Below are 10,773 nucleotides of genomic sequence, written 5' to 3' on the forward strand. Positions count from 1 at the left end.
TGCCCCCGACACGTAGCCACCGACTCGTGGTTCACACAGTCCGGAATGGCGCCAACCGAGACACCTGGGATGACAATCATGTTGCTAGACACAACTATGAAGGTGGTGTAGACGACGAAGCAACGTCTCGAGGACAGGTAGAAGACCTTCTAGCTAGAGCTTCTATTGTTTTCGGACTATAGCAGATCAATCCGCCTCACTGGATGGAGAGCTCTGAGGGTATTTTCTTTTAAATTATATGTCCTTTCGTTTCCACTAAAATTTTTTCTCTTCAAGAACTAGCCTTGCACTGTGGGTTCCCCGAATAGAAAGCAGGATGGCCGCATCAACATCAATATCAGTAACTACTAGGAATTCGCCCAAATCCAAATCCGTCTTGGCTGCTGCGGTGCAGAATGCTTCGGCCTTGGAGCTGGCTTAGGCCTTGCAGCCGGTCTGAACAGCCACGTAGCTTCAAGCCTGCCTGCACTTATTCCTCTAACGCCATGGCTTCACTGCGACCAGGGCTATTTCCGTAGTAGGCGTCCATCCCGTGCCTTCAACCGCAGCCGTTTCCGCCTCAGCTGCAGGGCGCGCCCCGCCTGGACACATCTATTTCTCTCCGCCTGGACCCACAGTGTCTAGTGGGCCATCGTTCGCCGCCCACAATGGACGTCGTGTTTCTCTTGGAGCCAGTGCTTACGAAGGCACGACTGACGATGTTTGTACTGCAAGCGTTTTCGGTGCTAGCAGTGGTGCTCGGAACCCTTTTTCTTCTTTTGCTGCCAGTCTTATTGCTAAGCATGGCCCTGCTGGTGGCGACGGTCGGGGTGTTGGCGGCCGCGACATCGCTGGTTCTGCTCAGTTCCTTCACACCCACCCTGATGGCACTGTGGCTTGTGGGTACCGGTGTCTCTTCGGTAAGTACTGGGTGCTACCGGCGTGCATGGCCTCATGCCCAGCAATTCGGGACAAAGGCATTTTAGGGCGGGAAACCATTTGTGAATGCAGGTTTTTCCTATAATGTCAGATTTCACTACAACAATCAACATACCCGCAGATCAACTGACGGCAATCTTGTGTTTTTTTTTTTCTGTGAACGTTTTTGCAGTCTTCAGAAGCATTCCCCTTTGGTTTTCAATGGTAGTCTTAACTGTTTGATGCGCTCGATGCAAACACTTTGAAAGAGAGATCTTGCTACATGTGAGGAGAATGAACCATCACTTTCATTATTTCCGTAGCAGTGTCCTACATTTTTCTAATTTTCAAAATTTTTACCCGAGAATGCTGGACATGACACCTAGCGAGAGGAGCGTAACATGTCTGCGTATAAGGTCAGGTGTGGAAAAGTGCAAAAAAGTAGTTATTTTTCAAAACACGGTAATTCTTGAAGGGGCAGCGCTGCATGTACATCTATCTATGATGACAAGATCGAAGAAAATGATAGATGTAACGGTAAGAGACAAAGAGGTCAAAGTGGGCAAGGGATCAAACACGGCTTAATGAAATCCTAGTCGAAATCAAGAGGAAGATATGGGCTTGGGCAGGGCCTTAAGAGCAATAAACTGAATTTCAATGTTAGAAAGCGTAGAAGGGGTGGCGGAAAGCTTGGTGGGCGGATGTGAATAAGAAGTTTGCAGGCATAGGGTGGCCGCAGCTGGCACAGGACAAGGTTAATTGGAGAGATATGGCGGAGGCCTTTGTCCTGGAGTGGACGTAGACTGATGGTTGTGTATCACCAGGAACTAGTTGTGAGCCGTGACCGGGAGATATTTTAGATTTCTTCGTTTTCTACAACGCTGTATTAACTTGACTCTGTTGGAATCTTATCAGGATTCCAGACTTTTTCCCTCCTTATTCGTTGCTCATGCGAACCACTCGCGCAGATCAAATCGCAGTCTTAATGCAGGTGCCGCATGGAGTGCTGCTTCTTGTATAGTCCACAAGAGAAGTTTGTTAGATGCGTTTGCTCTTAAACAAATTTACTGTGGCGGTGCTTTGCTAACCGGTCTCCGAGATTCGATATCACGGATGAACCATACGCTTTCCCATGTACAGCAGGTTTTTCAGACCATTGGCTTGCGAGATAATGCCGAAGTTATTTTGTTTAGTACGCGTACTCGCCCAATGCACCTTTATTTGTTACTGTGCGTCTCACAAAGCGCTGACGCTGGTGAATAATTCACTGAAAAAAACAGCCTCGCCGCAAAAGCTTGTATTGCTGCATTCGCTTTGCAGAGACAGTGCGTGAATTAAACGGCGCAAGAACAAATAAAAACAAGCTCACATTACCGCTACTCGCTACCTACAGCATAAAATTCGGCCCACTCTTAGCGGTAGCACGTCTCTGTAACTATATAGTGTCCCTGACATGGCCCTAGACCGTAATAGTTTTTCCGGCTTCAATGAAATTTGGTTTGTCGTGTGGGTTTCTAATTTTAAACGAAAAAGCGCTGTATGTGCTGGCTTTAACCTTTTTTTTTCTCATGGCGTTTTTACCAAGCTATTCCAGATAGCGGTGAAGCTGCTGACAAAAGGCATACGTGGGACAAGTGGCAGCTGCAGCCGGGTGCTTGTTCAAGTAGCACCGACGAAAGAAGCTTCCGTCGAGTACTTGCCATTCAGCTGTGATCACGAACGCACAGGAGAAAATTAAGACTGTTACTGTCGGACTGTTGAGTTCCCAACGTCCTTGCCTACTACCTTGAGCGCCCAAATTACATCTGCAGTCAAGGAAAGCGAGTTTGAGAAGAAGCCGTCACAAGAGACATTGTGTTGGGTGCAGTACAGACGGCTGCAATTCCCCAGCGCGTGCCTTGCAGCGTTGCTGAATCGTCGTAGGTACGAAAGGAGGCAAGCAAAAAAAAGTAAAGTGCAGTTTCACCTAAAAAGCAGTCAGATAAATACTTAGTGAAAATTGTTGCTCTGAGGGATGAACAGCGCACCCAAGTAGATTAATACCAGAAGTACACCAATGTTTCTCTATCCGTGGACAGTCAGCATTCTACTCCATCTGTCAACTTCTAGTGTTCGTGTGTGGTAAGCATGGGACAAGAGAGTAAGCAGGAACAAAATATTGCGGCTAGCTATAAAAAATATTCAAGCCCTTGTGTGTGCTGATGGAAGGGTGAATGAGTTGTTTACGTGTATGCGATGAATAAAATGTACTTGAGGCTTGACTTCGACACTGTATTGAAAAATAAGAACGCACTTTTGAAGCATGCATTGAATATTTCATTTGAACAGTTTCCTTGCCTTCGTTTCCAGTGACTTTGCTTTGACACTTAAGAGAGTTCTGTTCAGCGTGGCGCTTTTAGCTTGTGGGACATCTGCCCGGATGTCGAACGAATGTAATTTACCCTGTGGAGAGATGCCGTGATTGCTTGCCAATACGAACTCTGCCGTACACGAATGATGGAAAAGAAAGATTATCGAACACATTGAAACTGAGGCTTCTGGAACCACCGTAAACGTTACATACGAATACCAACAGACTTTGAACGACACGCCGCTTATATTCTCCAGTTACCGCAGATTTTGGCGGTCTGGTTGGGTTTACAGGAACCATGTACTTTGGAACCATGTGCTTTGTTCGACGCAAGGAGTGCGTGTCCTTTCTCTGTGCAGATGTCGGCCACAAATTTCTCTAACCAAACCCCAAGAGTTTGCGTGGAGGCAACTCCAAATGAACACCTTCTCCAACCCCGCGATATATGCCCGCATATACCTTGGGGTCTACTCTCCCTCCTGTCAACTATGTGGCCAACATGCCACTCTATCCCACATACTCTGGGGTTGCCCTCAGGACTCCCATCCACGATGTTTGCAGCTCTTGAATCCAGACCGGTGGGAGGCCGCATTGCTCAGTTCCGACTCGGACACACAGATCCGGGTTGTGACAAGAGCCCTAGAAGTCGCCGAACGCCATGGGCTCATGGCCACTTGATAGGGCTATAACCCGACACCATCTGCTGCTCTTGTGGACGAAAATAAGGTTTGTCCTCCTCCTCCTGGCATTGACTTGTAGCGTGTTCGTGTTTTTGTACCTTTGGGTGCGCGTTTATTTACCACCTAACGAATCGTGCACTGGCAACACGAATGACTTGTGTTGGCTTAAAATTATCGGGTGCTAGTAGATAACTGATTTTTTTAGTGCCCAAGAGTGAATGTAGTAAATATCTCAAAAGCAGTGAGCTTAGAATAGCATATTCTAAACTGTTTTGGGCACCGATTTTGACAGCAGTAATATTTTTTTCCCGCGTGTGCATCTTCGAAAAGAAAAAAAAAACATTTCGATCTCTCGATCCATGCGGTACTCGCCCGAGAAATCCTTCTCTTTGAGAGTTGAAATTCGCAACCATTGTGTTGCTTTGTGAAAAATTTTGAACATACGTGTAAAAAGATTGGTTTTCCGCGTTGCAGGCCTGAGTAATTGGCTTTCTTGACGACTTGACAGGCTGATTAGGCTACTTATGAGAAGAAATGGCAAGAAGCGCCTGAAAGGGCTTGAGATGTCAAAACTAGGCTTTATTTAGAGATACGATACCGAGCAAAACTCCAATTGAAATATTTCGCATCATGGCTTTTTGTTCGTGACCACGAATATTCAATCATTATTGGGTCGCTTTTTTTTCTGCTGCTTTTTCCCAGGCTGTCAGGTAGCTTAAATTCCCACTCTGCGATAGGCCGAGAATCGGTCAGCCCTAGGTGCAGCAGGGCTGTGGAGGCTGTGCAACAACACTTCATCTAAGACTTCAACCTGCGGCCGGCGCCCGCCAGATTACTGACAATACAAGCGACAGTAGCACCTACGGAGGAGCTTGGAATGGTACTCGGGTTACGAAACATTATCAGACACGACCACGAAGGTTGCGTAGACGACGAAGCATCGCTTTGAGGATAGATGAGGCAAAAGGCGGATGCAGCTGACAAAGGATAGGGTTAATTGGAGAGACATGGGAGAGGCCTTTGCCCTGCAGTGGGTGTAGTAAGGCTGATGATGATGATGATGAGGATAGACACACAGTTTTCGGACCAACAGATCGATCCGACGCAATTGTTAGACAACTCCTACGTCCTTTTCCTTATCATTTTTACTTTCATTGTCACTTGAAATTTTGCTCCTCTTCAAGCCATAATACAGTAGGGCATGATCCTCCGATACAAAGGCGGATGTCCGCATCAACATGAACATCAGCAACAATCGGACTCTGCCCAAATTCGTCCTGGCCGCTGCGGCCCAGGAGACCTCGGCCTTGGGGCTGCGCCCCGCCTTAGAAGTGATGTGGACTTTCACGCCACTCCAAGACTACCGCATACTCATCCTCTAACACCACGGCCTCACAGCAGCCATGGCACGTCCCGTAACGAGCGTCCATACCAGGACTTGAACTTCAGCCGTTGCAGCCGATGTGGCCGCTGCAGTCCACTTCTCACCGTCTGGGTTCATCGCTTCTGGCGACCAATCATTCGTCCCCTGCGATGGAGATCACCATCTGCTTGTTATCGGTGCCAGTGTTTCCAGAAGGACAAGTGCCGATGTTTCTACTACAAGCACTCTTGGAGCTAGCACTGCTACTGGGAGCGTTCTTTTTTCTTACTCTGCTGTCAGCGTTCATCCTGTGTGCGGCCCTGCTTGTGGCGACCATTGCGGTGGTAGTCGTAGCGGCGCCATTGGCTCTGCTGAGTCCGTTCATACCCATCTTGGCGGCGGTCTGCCTTCTGGCTACCTTTACTTGACCGGTAGGTGTTGGAGGTTATCGGCCTACATACACGGAAGTGCACCAGTGGAAGGAGCCTAAATTGTTTGCATTTTTAGTCAGATATTGAAGATTGTTTAAAGACTTTTTTGTTTTCAAAGCAAGGTGGCTTCTTGGAGACAAAACGCTACAATGCTATAATGTAACACCCACCACCAACTGTGAGCCACGACCGAGAGGTACAGCTTCTTGGTGCATACACTCTAGGTGTATAGGTGTATACACTCTAAACAGAGAGGAGTAAAATAAGGGAGTAAGCTCTCGTCTAGTGCACTTTATGGAGTGGAGGACAACTTACTCTCTCTTTACTCCAAGATAGGTGTAATATTGCTCAGAGTGTAGCTGACAGCTGAATTATGCGGGATTCAGGTACTCGTAAACAAATTTATTGTAACGCTACACTTGTTAACCAGACTACGGGAACTGATATCAGCGGATGGGGCACACATTCCGTATGCACATCAAGGTTTTCAGGCGATCGTCTTGTGTTACGGTGCCGAAACAATTTTTTCCGCACACGCGCATCGCATTTGCTTTGTTGCTGTTGTACGTCGCAAAAAGTGTGGATGTTAGGGAATTAAGTGATTCAAGGAACAATTCCGACGCAAAAGCGTGATGTATTCCTTTTGCAGAAAGTACCGTCAGCGAAATTGGGTGCGTGCAGGGACGTTTTAAAATTGAAAACAGGTAGACATTATCGCCACTGGCATGAAAATTTCGCACACCTTTAGATTTAGCACGCCTCTGTAATTATCTTTCGTATGGTGCTAGCCCGTAATACTGTATCGGATCTAGTGGAAGCAATTTATTTTATATTTCTTGGTTTATTACACTGCAGGAAGAAAAAGTTCTATTTGCTGGAACTAATGTCTTTATTTTCGTGGCGCTTTCATCCAGCTATTCCAGATTGCGATGAAGCTGCTGACAGAAGGTAAGGACCAGACAAGGGGTAATCAGTGACGAACGAAATATCCTGCGCCTGTGTCGACTGTTAAGTATAGAACGTGCTTCTGTACTGAAACGAGAGCACTCTGCAAATGTTGCAGGCAGTGCGATCAAGTGTGACAAGCTTTCTCCAACGAACGTTCTATTCCGTGCAGTGATGACTGCGGAAATTCCTCGTGCCTTGAAACATCGCTGAGTTGTCGCGTCCACGAAAGAAGCCACATCGAACGCTGTAGTTAAAATGCGATACCACTAGAAAGAGCAAGGCCACTGCGAAGATGAATTCTCTAAGGGATGAACAGCGTGCCCAAGATGATGACTACACGCCAGTGCGTTTTTATATCCAGGGACAGTCGTCTTGTTGATTCTTTTGCACGCTTCTGGTATTCTTATGCGGCGTGCATGCACGGGGCAAGGAAATTCAGAGGTGAAATATTGCGGCTAGCCCGAGAAGAAGTGAACGCTTGTGTATGCTGACGGCAGGGATAATAGTAAGTGTGTGTGATGAATGAGATGTGCTGGTGGTACGGAGTTGACAATGTATTGAAGAATAAGAACATACATTCGAAGTATTCGCGTGATTTTCCATTCGAAAAGTGTGCTTGCCTTCACTTCGGGAGTCTACGCTTTGACATGTATGACTGTTCTGGTCTGCGTGGTATTATGTAGACACTTAAAAGGAAACTTCTGACTGTTGAGCGAACACGAATTGCACTACTGAGAGGCACCGAGAAGGCATTCTAATATGAATTCTACCGTACACGGATGGTGGAAAGCAATAAATATTATCGAAAATATTGTAATTTAGGCTTCTGAACACGCCGTCAACATTAAGAATGGGACCGAAGAGTATGTGAATGCCACGAAGCTGAAATTCACATGCTGGCTGTCTTATTGCGCTTGAAGGCGTCATTGGCTTTGCTGAGGGTGTGTTTCGAGACGATAAGTACCTGCATTTTACCAGTGCACATCTTGCCGTTGACATGGTGCGTGTTCCTGTTTTTCAACCTTTGTCTGTTCATTCACCAGCTAAAGAATCATGCAATGGCACACGACTAACTAGCGCCGGATTCTCAGTCCAGGAATCATTTCCTTATTTTCCAACGCGGTCCAGGAAATTTAGCGGGTCATTCGGCCAGAAGAGCGTGTTCCATGCAAGTACAAGAAGGGGACGGACTCTAGGCTTCTATTTAGCCATACCGTACGTAGCAGAACGCCAATATAAATATTTAGCAGCCTGGCTTTTTGTTCATAACCATGAATAACGCCGCCTGAGCAACCAACATTATCTCGTTCTTCTTTGTCACTGCTCTTAAATGGCAATCTGGGGGCTTATATTCGCGCTATGATACACGCCAAGAAGAAGACTACAGATGCTGCGCCAGTGAGGCTAGCTTTGAACACGTCTTCATCAAATACCACAAGCTGCGGCCCGTGGCCTCTGCTCTAATGTCCACTCAAGCGGCAATGTCCACTTAAGCGGGACACACCGAGATAGAAAGCAACCAAAGGGTCGATAGAGTCGCTCGCGAGTACACTAACCGAGCACTCTTGAACGAAGACCCGGAGGACTTCTTGAGGGCAATTCCGACGTACTCCGACATTCTAAATTATTACAGAGGGACGATACTAAACTATCCTCTTCCCCACAACAAATTAAATCAACGAGAAGAAGTTTACTGGCGGAAGTGGGAGAGTGTGCTCTCAAGCGGCAACCCAATTCTCTAAAGAGGATTGGTCATCCATGCCCAGCGAGCGGCCAAACTCAGCGGTGCCCTGGAATAGGGGCGCCGTCCTCTGCAAAACGGAGGGAGAGATCTGCTTGAAGATGAAGACCCCTGTCTGACCGAAAGACCTTGTTAGAGCAATAAATTGTATCCTATCCTATCCTATCAAACGGCAAAGGCGCCTACAGAGCCACTTGGAACGGCACTCGTGTTTCAAAACTCGATCATGGCGGAACAAAGAGGTTCTGAATGCCAAAAGCATTATCTGGCCGTTCAGCTAGAATCAGATTATGGCACTAAATATATGAGAGATAGAGACTTTCTTCTAACGGAGAAGAGTCCATCGCAATCAACCGCCTGCGATAAGCGTGCCCGTAGAAGCACATGCTAAGGAAGTGGGCTGTCCGGCGTCCAGGCCGGACATTCGGCGGCGCGCGATCTTCTGTTCTGCGCATGCGCGAGAATACGAAAGCATTTGTTGGAATGGGCGTGAGAACAGTTAATATCCGCCATCTCTGGGACATCACACACACATGGCGCAGTCGGCTATACCAACCGTACGATAGCCTTCTTGCTACGTTTGTGAAGACCGGCCAAGTATTTTCGCCTTCATACTATTAGCGAAAACAACCTGCCCATCGCCACACCATTGCCATGTTGTTTATCAGCTGGGACCATGCAATGGAACAGCCCTTCAGGATACCGGTGTCAATGAAAAGACAGCAGACCCGCCCTAATGTTCCGGATATTCACGAATGGAAGAGGCGAGATTAATCCTGCGTGAAGCACACATCGGCAAACAACTAAACTAAAAACAGTTGAACATCGTCCGACATCTCCTTCGGCAATATATAAAGCTCTTCGCCGCCATGCCAGTGACCTAGGCCTCTACAAGGAAGCAAAACATGCCATCTATCTTGCCCCTGGAATAGTGCCGTATAGCCAACAACCGTACTGTAATGCTTCTGATGATAAAGAATCGAATGAACATTAATTTATTGGCACCGTTCAGTACACTATGCATGGAGTCGAAAATCGATAAACTCCGAAAAAGAGTTATCGATTGGCCATCCTCAAAACCCCTGGGCCTTTTCTAGAGTAGTGATTTCAAGAAATATAATTTACAGCACAGCAGCTTTCTGGTGCCTCTTGACATGACGACTGCGCACAGACCCACGGGCTTGAGGATTGCACATAGATATTCTTTTTAAGAGATCGCTGCTTTGATGCTTTACGAAGCATTCATTGAATAGCAAACCGGTGAGCTCTTAATCCGTTTTTCCAATGCGCTTTTTACTGATGTTTCCTTCTCTTTTTTATCGAATAAAAAAAATCACGGAAGTCATTTTTCCTTTACCTCGGGGGGTATGTTTTCTGCTAGGTTTCAGTCGAAGATGCTTTTGAGTCCAAGTCACTTTTAAAACACTCATTCTAAACGAATTGGTCACCTGTGTTTTTTCCCGTAACAAAAAATTACCAGCACGCAAATAATTTACCATTCCCCATGGTAAGTATGTTACCTGTTAAGTTGCATTCTGAGATGTTTGGAGACAAATTCTGCGTTTAAAAAGCTTTTACAAAACACAAGATCGCGCGTCGGCGAATCCCAGATGGCGACAAGTAGCGGTGCTGCCATTGCATTCGCGCCATGCGTGAAGTGAGACTAAATGCCCGCACTTAGCCCAGCCGCCAGATAACCTGTCGTTTTTCTATTTAGGCAAAATCATGCAGGTGATGTAGACGATGAAGCAGCGCCGCAAAGACAGGTGGTTGCCCCTCCATTAAGAACACTTCTAGTTTTAGGAGTGCCAGATTAATCCGACGCACTGGTTAGAGAACTCCTAGGGTTTTTTAATGCGAAAGCATTTCTTGGCTCATGAGTGGCGTCACCGGAAGCTGTGGACAGAGTGTGTCAGCACGAACTGAATAAAAATAATGGAGTCTACTTAGGGAGCAGATAACTCAGAAACGTATCTTCGAGGTATTTACTGAGGCATACGTGAGTAATTATGGGCATCAAAATTACAGTTGTACAATAAAATTTGTTGCAAAATAAAACCAGCTGTTAGTAGCATTCGTCTTTGTCGTGTCTTCCTCCCGTGCTCGTCTCTTTTGCGCTACATCTTTTTTCAAGTACAGTTGTACGCTTCCGGTAAATTTCCTCCGTGTTTGGTGTGCAGTCGTAGCGCCATCATGCGGCACTCACGGAAACCCCCTCGCAATGTACGGCACTGATTCAACAGATGGCGCGCACGTAGGCGAGATGACGGATGCAAGATGGCGGATGCGCATGAAGGAGGAAGGACGCGCAGTAACAGAAATGCTTTGTCATTACTGCATCTAAGCAGACATAAGTGCATCCC

General features: G+C 46.8%; 1 long non-coding RNA gene across 1 annotated transcript; it reads left to right on the forward strand.

Annotated features, from left to right (window-relative positions):
- The first annotated feature begins 5,164 nt into the window (after nucleotides 1-5,164).
- Nucleotides 5,165-7,252, forward strand: LOC144100217 (uncharacterized). The gene is made up of 2 exons (XR_013307561.1): nucleotides 5,165-5,721; nucleotides 6,636-7,252. It is a non-coding gene; the product is annotated as an uncharacterized LOC144100217 (long non-coding RNA).
- Nucleotides 7,253-10,773: the final 3,521 nt, after the last annotated feature.

Source organism: Amblyomma americanum, chromosome 8 (assembly GCF_052857255.1).
Source record: "Amblyomma americanum isolate KBUSLIRL-KWMA chromosome 8, ASM5285725v1, whole genome shotgun sequence".
Taxonomy (NCBI): Eukaryota; Metazoa; Arthropoda; class Arachnida; order Ixodida; family Ixodidae; genus Amblyomma; species Amblyomma americanum.